The sequence below is a fragment of the Notolabrus celidotus genome, chromosome 10 (assembly GCF_009762535.1).
Source record: "Notolabrus celidotus isolate fNotCel1 chromosome 10, fNotCel1.pri, whole genome shotgun sequence".
Lineage (NCBI taxonomy): Eukaryota > Metazoa > Chordata > Actinopteri > Labriformes > Labridae > Notolabrus > Notolabrus celidotus.
In genome coordinates, this window is record NC_048281.1 from 12,561,719 (window position 1) to 12,577,274 (window position 15,556).

The 15,556-nt window shown below is 45.2% G+C and overlaps 1 pseudogene; it reads right to left on the bottom strand.

Annotated features, from left to right (window-relative positions):
* LOC117820290 overlaps positions 1-15,556 on the bottom strand; it is a 186,938-nt pseudogene that overhangs the window by 81,204 nt on the left and 90,178 nt on the right.

A 15,556-nucleotide genomic window follows, 5' to 3' on the forward strand; every position in this document is an offset into this window, starting at 1 on the left:
TGTTTTAGACTAACTGAACGGACTCAGAGAAGCCGTCCCACAGTCACTTAAACTATCAGAGTCACACTTTGAGCCTGACGACACACAAACGAACAAACAGCATCAGCAGGTGGACTCTGTACCTGAGACTCTTGCGCTGGCGGTGCTCTTGGCGGCCTCTCCTCTCTGATTGGTCAGGCTGATGGTGTAGCTTGACTCGTCAGACTTCTGTGCGTCTCTGATCCTCAGGGAGAACACGTTGTCTCTCTGAGCCACCATGTACTTGCTGCTCTCGAATATGGTCTCTTCGTTCTTCAACCACTTGGCCTTGGCACCCTCCGTGTTCGTCTCGCAGTTGAAAACGATCTCACTTCCTTGTTTCACCTCCGTGTCTCTGATTGGTGTGATGATCCTCAGTTTTTCTGAAATCAAACACAAACTCAGAACCGAACTCTCCTCTGACGTCATCAAACAGAACATTAGAAACAGGAAGTCCTACCGATCACGAACAGGTCCGCTGAGGCTCTGACGGTGCCAATGTGGGCAACGTAGCCTCCCTCATCCTTCAGCTCGCAGTTCTTCACAATAAGAGCCCTTCTCTTTCCCTCGCTGATGATCGTGTATTTGTCACCAGATTCTACTTCCTTGTCTCCTCTGAACCACTTCACCTCGTAGGTCTCCTTTGAGACAGAGCAGGCAAACTCTGCCTTTTCTCCCTCCACCACCTCCTGGTTCTGAGGACGGGCGATGAACTCAGCAGCCAGCTCTGGAGAGGAGAAGGAAACAAGGTTATTTTACTGAGTTCATCTGTTCTCTGTCTGAAGTCTGTGACAAGGGAAACAGCTGTCTGAAGCTAGCTTAGCCTGCAGGCTGCTAACAGAGAGAAAAGCTACAGGGCCTCAGCAGAGCAAAGACAGGGGAAGAAATCAGATCGGCTTTGAATGAAAGTGGCTAGCTTAGATTAGCATTACAACAGAAAAAGGGGGCACAGCTACCTTAGCATAGCATAGAAACTGGGAGGAGCTATAGGTATGGCCGGGGGGATCTTATAAACTCTGGGAGGGGTCAGGCTAGCTGGTTGCCTTAATGCTAAGCTATCCTGACCGGCTGCTGCTTGTTTGGTCACACTCAGAGATGATCCTCACTCTGACCCTCACGAAGCAGAGACAACACCTCAAGCTCTGCAGGGATCAGGTCTGAGTGAAGTCACATTTGTCCTTGTGCTCTCACCATTCAGTTTGAGCATGGCGGATGTCTTGGTGGTGGGACTCAGTCTGCAGTTGTACTCTCCAACGTCCTGCATCCTCAGGTCCTGGATGATCAGGATCCTCTTGCGTCCGTCCAAGATGTGCTCGTAGCGTCCGCCCTCGGGCAGCTCCTCGTCTCCTTTGTACCAGGTGACGTCAGCGCTTGGTTTGGACACCTCGCAGATCATCTTCACGCTGTCCGTCTCTGTCCCCTCCACATTGGACAGGTTCTTGGTGAACCTAGCTGCTTCCTCTGTGAACAACACAAACAGGCGTCAGTGAGGACAAAGACACTCTGCCCTCAGCCTCGACTGTCAGGGACTCTCTCTGCTTGCTCCGACGTGTTCTTTTAACACTCATAAAGGCACACTGCCTTCAAGTCAAACTGCTGTGAGACTTTGTAAATGCTGAATTCAACAGAATGAATTACTAAATTTGTTTCTCACCAATGACAGTGAGCATGCCCGAGCTCTTGGAGGTCCTGGCGTCACACTCGTACTCAGCTTCATCATCAAACACAGACTTATGGATGATTAGGATCCTCTGGACTCCCTTCGCAATGATCTCGTACTTCTTTCCTTTCCTGATCTCACTGCCATCCTTAAACCAACGGACCTGCAGGAAGACCAGGGACAGAGTTATCACACCGTCAACATGGAGCCGTTAGCAGAGCTGTATGTTAGGGGTTAGCAGGTCTCACCTTGGCAGACTCTCGGGACACTTCACATTCAAACTTGGCTGATTCTTTCTCTTTGACCTCCACGTCCTGCAGAGGCTTCGCGAACTCCACGTGAGGAGCTGTGGACGAGCAGAAGGACACTCTGTTAGCTTCACTTCATATCTGACTCTGATGATTTGTTTCAGCGCTGCACAGAAGCTTGTTCACTGATCTGCAGAGAGGAAGTGACGAGAACTTACGTGTGACCTCCAGGAAACAGGAAGTCTTGAACTCCTTGGCGTCACATGTGTACATCTTTGCATCGTCTGGAGTGCAGTCGTGGATGATCAGCGTTCTCTTGCGTCCGTCGGCGATTGTGTCATACTTCTTGGTCTTTCTGATCTCCTGTCCCTCTCTAAACCATCGCACCTCCGCGTTCTCTCTGGACACTTCACACTCCAGCGTGGCACTTGCCTCCTCCTCCACCGTCTGGTCCTCCAGAGGCTTGGTGAACTCCACAGGCGGTTCTGAACACACACACACACACACACACACACACACACACACACACACACACACACACACACACACACATGTATGAGGTAATGATAACCCAAACCTCAGGACGTGTGGCCCTGCCGTGATGCGTTTACTGTCTGTAGTGCGTTTGAGTGCTCACCTCCGACGATGAGCTGGGCCTGGGTATGGAAGTCCTTGGAGGTGAGTTTGACCTCTCCAGCCTCGGACAGCTTCACGTCTCTGATGGTCAGAGCATGAACACGACCTGCGACACGAGTCTTCACCTGCACGGAGACACAGAGACACGGAGACACAGAGACACAAAGACACAAAGACACGGAGACACGGAGAAACATGTTAGTTTGACTTTATTATTTTGTCATCGAAGAATCATCAGACAAAACTCTGATTGACTAAAAGTAATCAGTTTAATTTATTTAACTTTATTTAGTTTGGTCTAAGCTCAGACTCAGTTTGATATAACTCAGTTAATTTTTCATGTTCATGAGTTTTTGTTTGATAAACTTTATAAATAAAGATTTCAGTAACAAACAGAGATCCATAAACTCACTGACACTCTTGCCTTAGTGCAAAGACTTCAGCTGATCAATACACGATTAAATATGACTTATCTATCAGTTCTGTAGTCTATAACTGATCTTTGTATATGTTATATTTTCCTCCATCTCTATAATAAATCTGTGTTTCCTCTCATGAAGTCTCTGCAGACTGAAGTTGATCATCACTTATTGATCTTCAGGTCTGAATCGTCCTCGTGTTGAATCAGATTACAGATAAACATGTCGGTGAAACAATGGAGCTGTTGTCGGTTTGTCAGAAAACAGAATGGGCCTCATTCACTAAACCGTGCTTAAACCGTGCGTACAACTTTTTGAAGCACAAAAAATCTGGGATTCATCAATATATTCTTACTTGAATTTGTTCTTACACTGCGAACAAAAATAGAACTTTCTCAGACCATGCGTACGCACAAATGATGACAACCAACTTTCTCAGAGCTGTGAACACATACTCTTTTAACTAATGCATGACATATTAAAAGAAAAAAGCCAGATGACATATAGCCATCTGGCAAAAAGAAAGGCAGGAAACTCATCACATTTTCTATTTTCAAGGTTTTAGTCCAAGGTTAGCTACTGTTTTTGTCAATATTAGCATATTTTATGTTATATTTAGCTTAGGTCTCTATCCTGTTTATGCTAATATCTTGTTGTTTCTACGTGAGATATGGCCTGGCTTATGTCTCGTGAATCCTGAAACCCCTCCAAGAGGTGCGCTATAACAACAACCATGTCCACGTGCGTGCCGTAGTAGAGCACACATTTGGGCTGCTGAAGGCTCGTTGGATGTGTTTGGGCAGAGCTGGTGGCAAGTTACTCTATGCCCCTGAGAAAGTGTAAAAGATAATTCTGGCGTGCTGTGTTCATTAAATGAAATGAATTACCATTAGGAGACAGTTGAATATCATCACTTTATCCCTCATTTCGGGAACTTATTCATGATATGGAGGTGTCTCCAATAATTGCAGCTGAGCTGTCAGATCAGGTGGTCCTTGTCCTTGTCCAGTTTCGTTCCTTTTTTCTGTTCTGCTAGTCATATTTTTTGTGTCCACTTTAATATCAAACCATTTTTTCTTAACCTGAGCCACGGTGCAAACCTCAGGAGAGACAGTATTAACAGCATCAGTAAGAAACCCAGGCTTTATTTTTCTGTCATGGTGACTCTTGCTGATACGCTTCGGAAAAGTGTTTGTTTTCTTGCCTCAACCTCCGCAACAATCACCTCTATTTCTGCCGAGGTGAAATTCAGCATCTTGATGCACCGAACAGATGTCCTTATAAGGATGAATTGGGGCATGGTAGTATACTGATTGCAGGTTGCGGGCACGCGCTTGTTGATTTAGAATGATTCTGATTCACTAATATACGGAAGGTAGTGAGAACAAAATTGGCAGGTACGCACGTGTCATGAATCCGACGGTTATTTTGCGTAAGCACTTATTTTGTGCGCAAATCAAGAACATTTCTACGCATTTACTAGTGAATGAGGCCCAATCTGAATCAGAGACAATCAGAACCAGTACATGTTTGCCGCTAGCTCACTCTTGCTAACTGCTGCTCTTTGTACATATAAGGAGGTGTGTGTGTGTGTGTGTGTGTGTGTGTGTGTGTGTGTGTGTGTGTGTTTGTGTGTTACAGATAACAGCTATCTCTGGTTATTTTTAACCCCAGCTGACTCCTGCATGTTCAGAGAGTCAGATCTGTCTCTAAGTCGACTCCACGTTTCAGAAACAGAGAAGTTAAACTCGGAGCTCCGACGTTAAGAACGTTTATTCATTTCTACAACAGATAAACTCTCAGTTTATGAAACATCTCTGGAGTCAAAGAGCGACTGAACAAACAACTATAACTATAAAATCATATACATGTTAAACTGTTTACATCTAACTCATCAACCTCAGGTTACTGATTATTAAAGTACTAATACACTTTATTATACTCCTTTATATCTGTCTGCTTCTACGTCTCGTATCTGAGTCAGAGTTTGATCTGAAGGATTAATGACTAATGAGAGTGTTCAAACTAAAGAGACACCAGATCACAGCAGATAATCTTAAGAAAGCTGAAGTAAATAAGTATTAAAACGCAAAACTTAATGTCAGCTGATGTTAAAGGGAACAAAAAGTTTAAAGAGAAGAAGTAACAGAAGTCTGAGAGGAGAGAAGAGGCGCTCCTCAAGAAACCGACTGATCTGATCAAAGTGCAATCTGACAGAGAGCAAAGACTCAGACCTGATACAGGTCTTTATGATTTGTTCTGAATGGACTTTTAAATGAGGACTAAGGTTACCAACACTCAGACAGGACGGGGAACAAGGTGCTGACTAAGATACAACTAAACACTGCAGCTGCAAACTCACAGGAAGAGCTCAGAATTTTAACTCTGAAACATGTTTAGATTAAAAACAGATTGAGACACATCGAGCGGTTTGCAGATGTTTTCTGAAAATATAAAATCTTTAAATGTTTTTGTTCTAAATGGAGATGATAGATTTCTTCTTGAGGTCTCGTGGAGACAGAAACATTTGTGATGTTCTGACTCACCCGGTCGCTGGCCTCCATCTTCTGTCCTCCCAGGAACCACTCCACCTCGATGCCATCATACGACAGCTCGCACTCAAAGGTGGCGGTCTCTCCGGCGGTCACCGTCACGTCCTTCAAAGGATTCAGAACCCCGATGGACCGCGCTGCAGAGGAAGAGGAGGACATGGTCACACGTACCAGCATGCATCTGTCTGACCGAGCTCAGGTTTGATTCAAAGAGAAGCAGAGAGCTGTTCCTTCAATCAGAGAGCTGTTTGTTCCTCCAATTGGGCTGTTCCTCCAATCAGAGAGCTGCCTCTCACTTAAGATAACACTTCTAAAATAAACTCAGCTGCTGATTGGTTGAAGAGGAGAGACACTGGACACCACAAGCTGCTGGACTCAAAGACTGAGATAAAGAGGAGCTGGTCTCACTCTACTTCATAGAGACTGAAATCTACAGACAAGTTCATCTCAGAGGAAACAGCAACAAATATCACTGATTATAACTTTAACATGTTCATATTTAAACCTTCTTCAGACTCATGTTTAAACCATCTCTTCACTGACTCCTCTCGTGTTTGACTTCTTCATCTCACTGCAGAACATCTGAACATCTTGTCAAAGTCACATGATCGTCTGCAGGCGCTTCAAAACGCTCTCCTTCAGTCCACGCTCTCTCCTCTTAAATCTCACAGTGACACAAAAAGTAAACTCTTTTTCTGGATGAAGTTTTCATGTCTGTTAAATATTCTTCACATGATGCTGAAAGAGAACTGATGAGGTCTCAGGATGTAAACTCATCTCAGCTGGATCAGCCCTACAGGAAGTAAACGTGCTCTTACATTTCACTCTCAGCTGGGCGTTGGATTTGGCGTTGGCAGCTGAGAAGTCGACTCCTCCGGCCATGTCCATGCGGACGTTATAGAGGATCAACATGTGCTTGGTTCCTTCCTCCTTGATCTCAACATCCTGCGATCAAAACAGACGCTTTATTATCATTATCACACAACAAGTAACCAATCCCAGTCCAGTAATTAAAGTTCAGTATAACCAAATTTCAAGTCATGGCATACTGCAGGTTTAAAGAGGGTATATGATCTCTATGGCGATGGGACTTTCAAAACATTTGAACTTTTAAGAGATCAGTACAATCTACCCACCAAGGATTTCTACAAATATTTACAAGTGAGGCATTATATATTTAAGAAGGCAAATACCCTAAATTTCTTCAGTGGTTCTCACATGTTAGAAAGATTCTTCCTGAATCATTCGAAGCATGATCACTTTATATCAAGATTTTATTCTGAGTTACAGAATTTAAACTTGGACAAACTTGCACCACTAAGAACATCATGGTGTAGACTCCTAAATGTGACAATAGATGAAGAGACATGGGGGGAAGCTCTGACGCTGCCCTCCAGGATTTCAATATGCAACAGATATAGAGAATTGCACTACAATATATTGCATAATGGTTATATCTCTAAATATATATTTACAGTAAGTTTACAGCAGGAGCTTCCCCAACCTGTCCCAAGTGCAAAACAAGTACTGGAACTAGAACACACTGTCTCTGGGAGTGTGAAAAGATTCAATTATTCTGGAGGGCAGTATGTGGAGAAATAAGTACGGTGATAGGGCAAAATCTGCCTCCTAGACCACTTTTATGCCTACTTGGAAGTGTACCAGACTCTTTGAGGACACAAAATGAAATAATTCAATTTCTTTTAATGTTGGCAAGGATGGCTATAATGACAAAATGGGTGGGAGATGAATCTCCATCTATTATATTGTGGAAGTCTCTGATATCTGATGTTGTCACTTTAGAGAAGTTGAGATACTGCATTGGAGGAAGAGCTCATCTTTTTAAAAGAAAATGGGAGAGACCTCTGAATCTTCTAAATATTAAGTGCAATTTATAATGAAGATACTTAATGGCTTAAGGATTGTTCTACTAATGTACAATACAACTGTCTATTACAACTGTTCTACGCTGTACTGATGAATGCTGGATGTGAATATTAGACCAACTATGCAAAAAGTATGTTAAGATGTCCTGAGCTATTGTTTTCAATGTGAAAATCAATAAAAAGAATGTAAAAAAAATAAATAAAGTTCAGTATAAGCATATCTTTGTAAAAACTTCAGTCTATGTGTGATGTGCAGGACGCAGGAACACTTCAGTTTGAATGAATGTTTCTAAGAATGAAACAGAAACTTTTCTGAGCGCGGTGCTGAACTCTGATCTCCGGTCTCTGATCTCCTGCTTTGCTCAGTGGTGAAGCAGCTTCTCCACCCTCAGGTAAAGGTGGAGTTGTGACGCAGTGAAGGCAGACTCACAGCAGACTGATGCAGAGGGTCTCCCTTCAGCTTCCAGTTTCCGTGGACGTCCTCCTCCGATATCTCCGTCTCAAACTTTGCTGTCTCCGTCTCTGTCACCTCGACGCTGTACAGCGGGCGCACCACCTTGATGTCACGCTCTGCAGAGGAAGACGAGGAGGAAGAACATCAGTGAGGTGAGCAAATGAGCTGTCAGTGCCCCCTAGAGGCTGAAGCTGATGTTACATGAACATGCAAAACCACCATGTTTAATCATGATAAGTCTGAACAGCTGAGGAGAAACAGATGTTTACAATTAGTGAACAGAACCCTAAAGAGCCAACAGCGCCCCCTGCAGGTCTCTGTCTCTGATGGTTTGCTCTGTTATAGATCGCCTTTCTGATTCATGTTTAGAAACCCTTCCTGTTCTTGTGAGAGAGACAGAGCTCAGAGACAGGATTACTGTCCTGAACTACACTGACGATACTCTGCTATTTAAAGCAGGTGATAAGATCAGGACACAGACAGCTGAGTGGGGACTCTGTGCTCCTGAATGTGAGATCCTGAATCCTTCACAGTCCTGTTTAGACGTGTATCTTTAACTTCCCCCCTCCTCTCAGATTCTGATCCCTATAATAATGTTTTTATCTTCAGTAAAGATGAACTTGACTCTACATTTGGAGGTCAGACTGTCAGCAGAGTCCCATTATATAAACCATGACGTATCTCTTGAGGACTCACCTTCGATGTTGAGGTTGGCTGTGGTCTTATCTGAGCCGCAGTCACAGGTGTACTCTCCAATGTTGGCCTTCTCCGCCTTCCTGACGGTCAGGATACGTTTCTTGCCGTCGGTGCTGATGGTGATGTTCTTGGAGGGAGTGATCTCCTTCCCGTCTTTCAACCATTTCACGTCAGCCGTGGCCTTGCTCAGCTCGCAGACCAGCTTCACCTCGTCCTTCTCCACAGCGGTGTAGTTCTGCAGTTTGGTGGTGAAGTAGAGGTCTCCCTCTGCAGGGACAGAGCAGGATATTTAGACCGGGTGCTGAGGTTCAGTACTCTCTATGACCATCCTCCCTCAGCCTCTGACTGAATACATAAACCTCTAACAGACACATTAACCCTGAAACTGACCGATGACGGTGAGCATGGCGGTCATGGTCTTGTCCATGGCCTCCACTTTGATCATGGACGTGTCGTCGATGGTGACCTCCTTGAAGGCCAGTGTGTGGATCTTTCCTTGATCCTGCATGTGCACCACCTTGCTGGGGTGCAGCCGGACGTCGTTCTTGTACCAGACCACGGTGATCTTATCGTGGGAGAGCTCCACGCTGAACTCGGCCGTTTCCCGCTCCTTCACCGTCACGTCTTTAATCGGTTTGGCAAACTCCAAACGGATACCTGCCGGGAACAAAACCAAGTCAGACGTCTGGATCCAAGAATAACGACAGAGCTCTGGGCGACCTGCAGAACAGCTGAGGTTTAAATCTGAGGTGAAAACTACAGATAGTATTAAAATTCTACACAGCCTTAAATCAGTGACGTGCATCAGCTAAACCCAAGCGTGGTTCCTTCTGAATGATATAAAATCTGTAAATTTGTCGGGACCTTGAATGACGAGCTTGCCGGTCGTCCTCTTGTCCTCGGCCTCAAACATGTACTTGGCCTCGTCGTCGTACGCGGCGGATTTGATCAGCAGGACGTACATGTTTCCTTCCTGGATCATCTCGTACTTGTCGTCTTGCTGAAGCTCCTGAGATCCTTTCAGCCAGCGGAAACTCTTCAGAGCTCTCGACACCTCCAGCTCGAACCTCGCCTCATCCTTCTCGTACACCTGAACGTCACTCAGCGGCGTGAGGAAGTTCAGAGGAAGCTCTGTGAGGGTGGAACAAATTATCACACAATTGAGATTAGAGGAGAAATGACAGTAAACACAAATTATATAAATATATATATAAACTGCATATAAATGTCTTTCTAATGCTTTCAGCTCATTTATAGTTGTCTTAAAAACATAGATGAAGAGCTACAATAAACAATGGTGATAATATAAAAACTTAAAACTTATTACAACATTTAATAATAATAACAATAAAAAATATATATATAGTAAAAAAAATTGTAAATCTAATAATAATAATAATAATAATGATAATAATAATAATAATAATAATAATAATAATAATAACAATAATAATAATAATAATGATAATAATAATAATAATAATAATAATAATAATAATAAAAATAATAATAATAACAATAATAATAATAATTCCCTCTTTGGTAATAAAGCTCAGACAGGTTTCTCCCTGATTGTTGTCTCTCAGGTTAAATTAAAATAAGGATTAAGTAGAAACCTGCTCTGATCCTTGTTCTCATGTCTGGCTCTAAAAATTCAGATTCAGATTTATCTCAGGTGTCTGATGTTCAGGTGAGAGCAGCTGGTTTACCTTTGACCTTCAGGTTGGCTGAACACTTGGCGTTGGCAGCGGTGTAATCCACCTCGCCAGTCATGGGAACTTTACAGTTGTAGAGGATCAGAGTGTGTTTTCCTCCCTCCTCGATGATTTCCACGTCCTGTCACACACATGACACATGTTAAGAACCAGGCTGACCTGTGTGTGTGTGTGTGTGTGTGTGTGTGTGTGTGTGTGTGTGTGTGTGTGTGTGTGTGTGTGTGTGTGTGTCAGTTATAACGTCAGGTGTGCTCACAGAGGACGGGCTGAGGACTTCTCCGTTCAGTTTCCACTGTCCGTGCACGTCGTCCTCGGAGATCTCGACCTCGAAGCGAGCCGTCTCTCCGTCGAACAGCTCCACGCCGTAAATCGGACGAACCACTTTGATGTCGCGAGCTGGAGGAAGAGAAACAACAATGTTTTGGGTAGTTGTTCTTTTAATAAGAAGACAGAGCTGTACAAAATTTCTCCTTCATATTCATTCATCAGAAGAGGATCAATAACTTTACTGTGAACGTTTAAATTTTTTAATTCAATGATTAGAAACTCTTCTGTCAAACTGTTCTGAACAAACTGATCAAAGTTTCTTTAGAAGATTCTTTAAAATATTCTAAAGCTGGAAAATTCACTCTTTAAAATCTGGACTTTTATTTTTGTCATATTTTCTGTCGTCAGATATTAAATTGAATCGTGATTCTAAAGGTTTTAAATGTTTTCACAGGGAGAAAAGAGGAACTCTGAATGTGTTTGTTGAAAGTAAAGTGGAGAAGAAGAAAGTCGACAAGCTGAATTAAAAAATAAATCTAAGATCTGATTCTAGTTCTCAGATCATAATTTGGATGATATTTTTTATAGTTTATTATTTGATCTCCACAGAGACCTTCCCTCCTTCGTTCTGGTTCTCTCCGTTAGATGATAACGTTGTCTCGTGTGTCAGTGATCGTCCTCCTCGGGTGACCTGAATGACCCCGCTCTGCATCCTGGTTTACCTTCAATGTTGATGTTGGCGGTGGTCTTGTCCGTCCCGCAGTCACATGCGTATTTCCCTTTATTGTTCTGCTCCACCTTCTTCAGGACCAGAGACCTGCGCGTGCCCTCCGACTTCATCACCACCACCTTGGAGGAGACGATCTCCTTCTCTTCGTGGTACCAGACAACGGGGACGTCTTTGCTCAGTTCACAGTCTAGAGTCACCTCCTCCTTCTCTGTGGCCGTGTAGTCCTGCAGCTTCACCACGAACACAGCGTCGCCCTCTGAAACATAGCGGGGGACAGGAAGTCAGACACAGTTGCAGAGATCACTCGAGCAGCTTGTCAGAGAGGAGACTGGGAGGAGCCCAAACCTGAGCAAACAGTTACAGAGAGATCCGTCTGCTTCATCAAAACTCAGACTCTGAATCTCAGGACACAAAGACCCGAGGGGACCATATCTCAGACTGAGGAAACTCCAAACATCACCGGACTTTATCAGTAACTTATGAGTCAGACCAGATCAATGAAATGCAACTATTTCATTATTTCATTACTTCATTATTTCATCATCTAAATTAAATGAAAGCTTCAAGGAGAGTTTGAAAAGTTGTAATGAAGCAGAGCACTCCTGAATGCCTCTCGTGTGTTTAACTTACAGCAGAGTCAGTCGACAGAGAGCTGATATAAGATTATACATTTATATAAAGAGATTTAAAGTCTTATTTATATAAAGAGATGAACAGGTGTGTCAAAGAGGACAGATCAAAACAGACAGGTAGAAGAAGAAGAAGGTGTGTTTGTGTTTACCTATGACCGTCAGTTTTGCCATGGAGTACATTCCCTTGGCCTCTGCCTTTAGCTGGCAGGTATCGTCTAGAGACAGACTCCTCATTTCTAAAGTGTGTCTCTTTCCTTCCACCTGTATGAGCACCGTGCGGCTCACATGGAGCTTCACTTCGTTGCGGTACCAAACCACGGGCACGTTTTCGTGCGTCAGCTCGAGCTCAAAGCGAGCCGTTTTACCTTCTTTCACGGTTTGGTCCTGAAGCTGCTGAATGTACTTCAGCCTCATGCCTGTGAACATGGAGTCAGTGCACACAGACAGTTTGTCTCCAGCAGACAGCAACAAACAGGGAGGACACATGAAGGCTGCTGTCACACCAAACACTTACCTTCCACGGCCAGCTGAGCGCTGCACCTCTGACCTAGCACCTCGATGCTGTACTGAGCCTCATCCTCAAACTCACAGGTGTTTATGATCAGCATGTGTTTCCTCCCATCATCCATGATCTCATATTTAGGGCCCGGGGTGACAATCTCCGCCCCCCTGAACCACATGACCTTTGACACCTCCTTGGTGACGGTGCATTCAAACTTAGCCTGTTTCTTTTCAGGCACAGAGACGTCTTTCAGAGCGTCAACAAAGCCCATCTGGATCTCTGCGAGGTGCGAACATGTCAGCCGTTAGAAGCAGGAACACAGCAGACTTTACCTTCAGGCCGTCCTGTGCTGTCTGAGCGACACCAAGCAGCAACACACAACAGCAAACAGACTGAGGAGTGTGTGTGTGTGTGTGTGTGTGTGTGTGTGTGTGTGTGTGTGTGTGGGACGGGTGCATACCTTTGACGGTGAGCATGGCGCTGGTGACGGCGTTCAGAGCCTGATAGGACACTTCACCAGCCTGATCCAGCTGCACGTTCTTCAGCGTGAGGAAACGTTTCCTCCCGTCAGACTTCATGTCGCACGTCTGAAAGACAGAAAAGGTTCAGAATATCTCTCTGGATCCTGGTCCTGAACTCACACCATCTCACAGAGAGACCTCAGGGGATGCCTCAGGGTCTGATCCTTTCTCTGTGAACCAGTTTATTCTTTGAGTTTCATCTGAATCTCTTTAACCACAAACATGTCGCTCTCTGAGGAGAACCAGACTCCAGCTCCACTTCTGCCTTTCCTTTTCTTACTCTGAAAGTCTCTGCTCTGAGCTAACGCTGAGCTAACTCTGAGCTATCGCTGAGCTAACTCTAAGCTAACTCTGAGCTAACTCTGAGCTAACTCTGAGCTAACTTTGAGCTAACTCTGAGCTTACTCTAAGCTAACTCTGAGCTAACTCTGAGCTAACTCTGAGCTAACTCTGAGCTAACTCTAAGCTAACTCTGAGCTAACTCTTAGCTAATGCTGAGCTAACTCTGAGATAACTGAGCTCAGAGCTAGCTCATTGTCTAGCTTTCGTCTCTATGAGTCTGACGGCTTCAAACCCTGATTTTAAATCCTTACCGGTGACCTCAGCAGCACCTGCCCCCTCAGTTTCCATTCTCCCGCCACATCATCCTCAGTTATCTCTGTGTCAAACTTGGCCTCCTCCTTCTCCACCACCTCCACGCTGGCCAGAGGCTTCAGGATCTCTGCCTCACGCTCTGAAATGAGACACAGTTCAGACTCCACGCTGCTTTGAAATGATGCTCCTCACACTCCTCTGATGGCGTTCATACACTAACCTCCCAGTGTGAGTTTGGCTGAGTATCTGCGGTCCTCCACCTCAATGGTGTAGTCCGAGACGTCTTCCGGCTGGCAGTTCTTGATGGAGAGAGTCACCATCTTTCCGTCCTTGGTGATCTCCACCTTGTCAGAAGGAGGGAGCTCGTTCTCGCCCTTGAACCACTTCCAGTTGGGCGTGTCCTTGAACAGCTCTCCCTTGAATTCGGCCTTGGCCTTCGGTTTCACGTGCTGGTCCCTCAGAGGCTTCACCAGCCAGTCTTTGATGATCTCTGAGGACACAAGGTCAGAGCTAGGGTTAGTTTAGGAGGATGATGAGGTTTTTACACACTCGACGATCAGATACTCAGTGAGCTGATTGGACGTCAGTGTACACAGATATCTAAATGTGACTCCTACGAGCAATCTGCAGACCGCTTACCGATCACTTTGACGTTAGTGGTGGTTTTGACGTCCTCCTGTCCTTCTACCTCACATGTGTAGTCGCCGGAATCTTCATCAGTGGCGTTCTGGATGGTGATGGCATGCTGCATGCCGATGATGTTGATGGCCACTTTTCCGGCCTTCTTCTTGATCACGGCGCCGTTACGCTTCCAGACCACGTCCCTCTCTTTGTTCAGCTCACAGGTCAGATACATGGGCTGACCCTTCATACAGGACGTCTCCGGCTCCAGCTCCTTGAGCCACTTCACAGGAAGCTCTGAGAGAGGGAGAGAGAGAGAGAGAGAGAGAGAGAGAGAGAGAGACAGACAGACAGACAGACAGACAGAGAAGGAAAGAGAGAGAGAGAGAGAGAGAGAGAGAGAGAGAGAGAGAGAGAGAGAGTGTAAACACAGAGTGGAGTTCAGAGCGACTGATTGGTGTCGGTACCTGAGAGAGTTCCTTCAGACTAAAACAGAGAGCTGGTCTTCAGTCAACACTTCGTTCATACTGTGAGTGTTGTGAAGTGTGTGTGTGTGTGTGTGTGTGTGTGTGTGTGTGTGTGTGTGTGTGTGTGTGTATGTGTGCATTAGTGATCGTATATATTGTTTGATGTGATTTTGTTTATGGTTTGGCAATATTGTTTTAACTTTCATGCCAATAAAGCTATTTGAAATTTGAAATTTAGTGTGTGTGTGTGTGTGTGTGTGTGTGTGTGTGTGTGTGTGAGCGTGTGGGTATGAGTGTGAGTGACAGTGTGTGTGTGTGTGTGTGTGTGTGTGTGTGTGTGTGTGTGTGTGTGTGTGTGTGTACCTTCCACGATGAGCTTGGCCATGCATGTAATCTCCTTCCCGGCGTTCTTGGCCACACAGGTGTACTCTCCGGTGTCTGACAGCTGAACATCAATGATGTGCAGCGTGCGATCTTTCCCGTCAGACGTGAATTTGTGCTTGGGGCCTTCACGGAGATTGCTGCCGTCTTTCATCCATGAGGCGATGGCGGTGGAGGGAGAGACCTCACACTCAAAGATGGCAGAGGAGCCGATGGACTCGGCCTCCTGCAGCACGATGTCCTTGATCTTCTTGATGAACTTCAGGGGGACAGCTTTGAGCTTGAATCCTCCGAAGGGTTCCTCCGGTGGTGATGGGCCCTTTCCTCCGGGCCTCTGACCCCGGCCCCGGCCTCCATCACCGGGAGACGGGGTTTGTCTCGCTGTAACATGACATACAGAAACTCATCAGGCTGGCTTCAGAGGTACGAGTGGAGAGTTAGACCTACCGTGAGTGATCCATCATCACGCCCACATACTCTCTCACAGTTTGAAGTGTTAGCAGCTCAACACATGAAGACTCTGCTGACTGGAGCATGCTCAGTCGCTCTACGTGAGC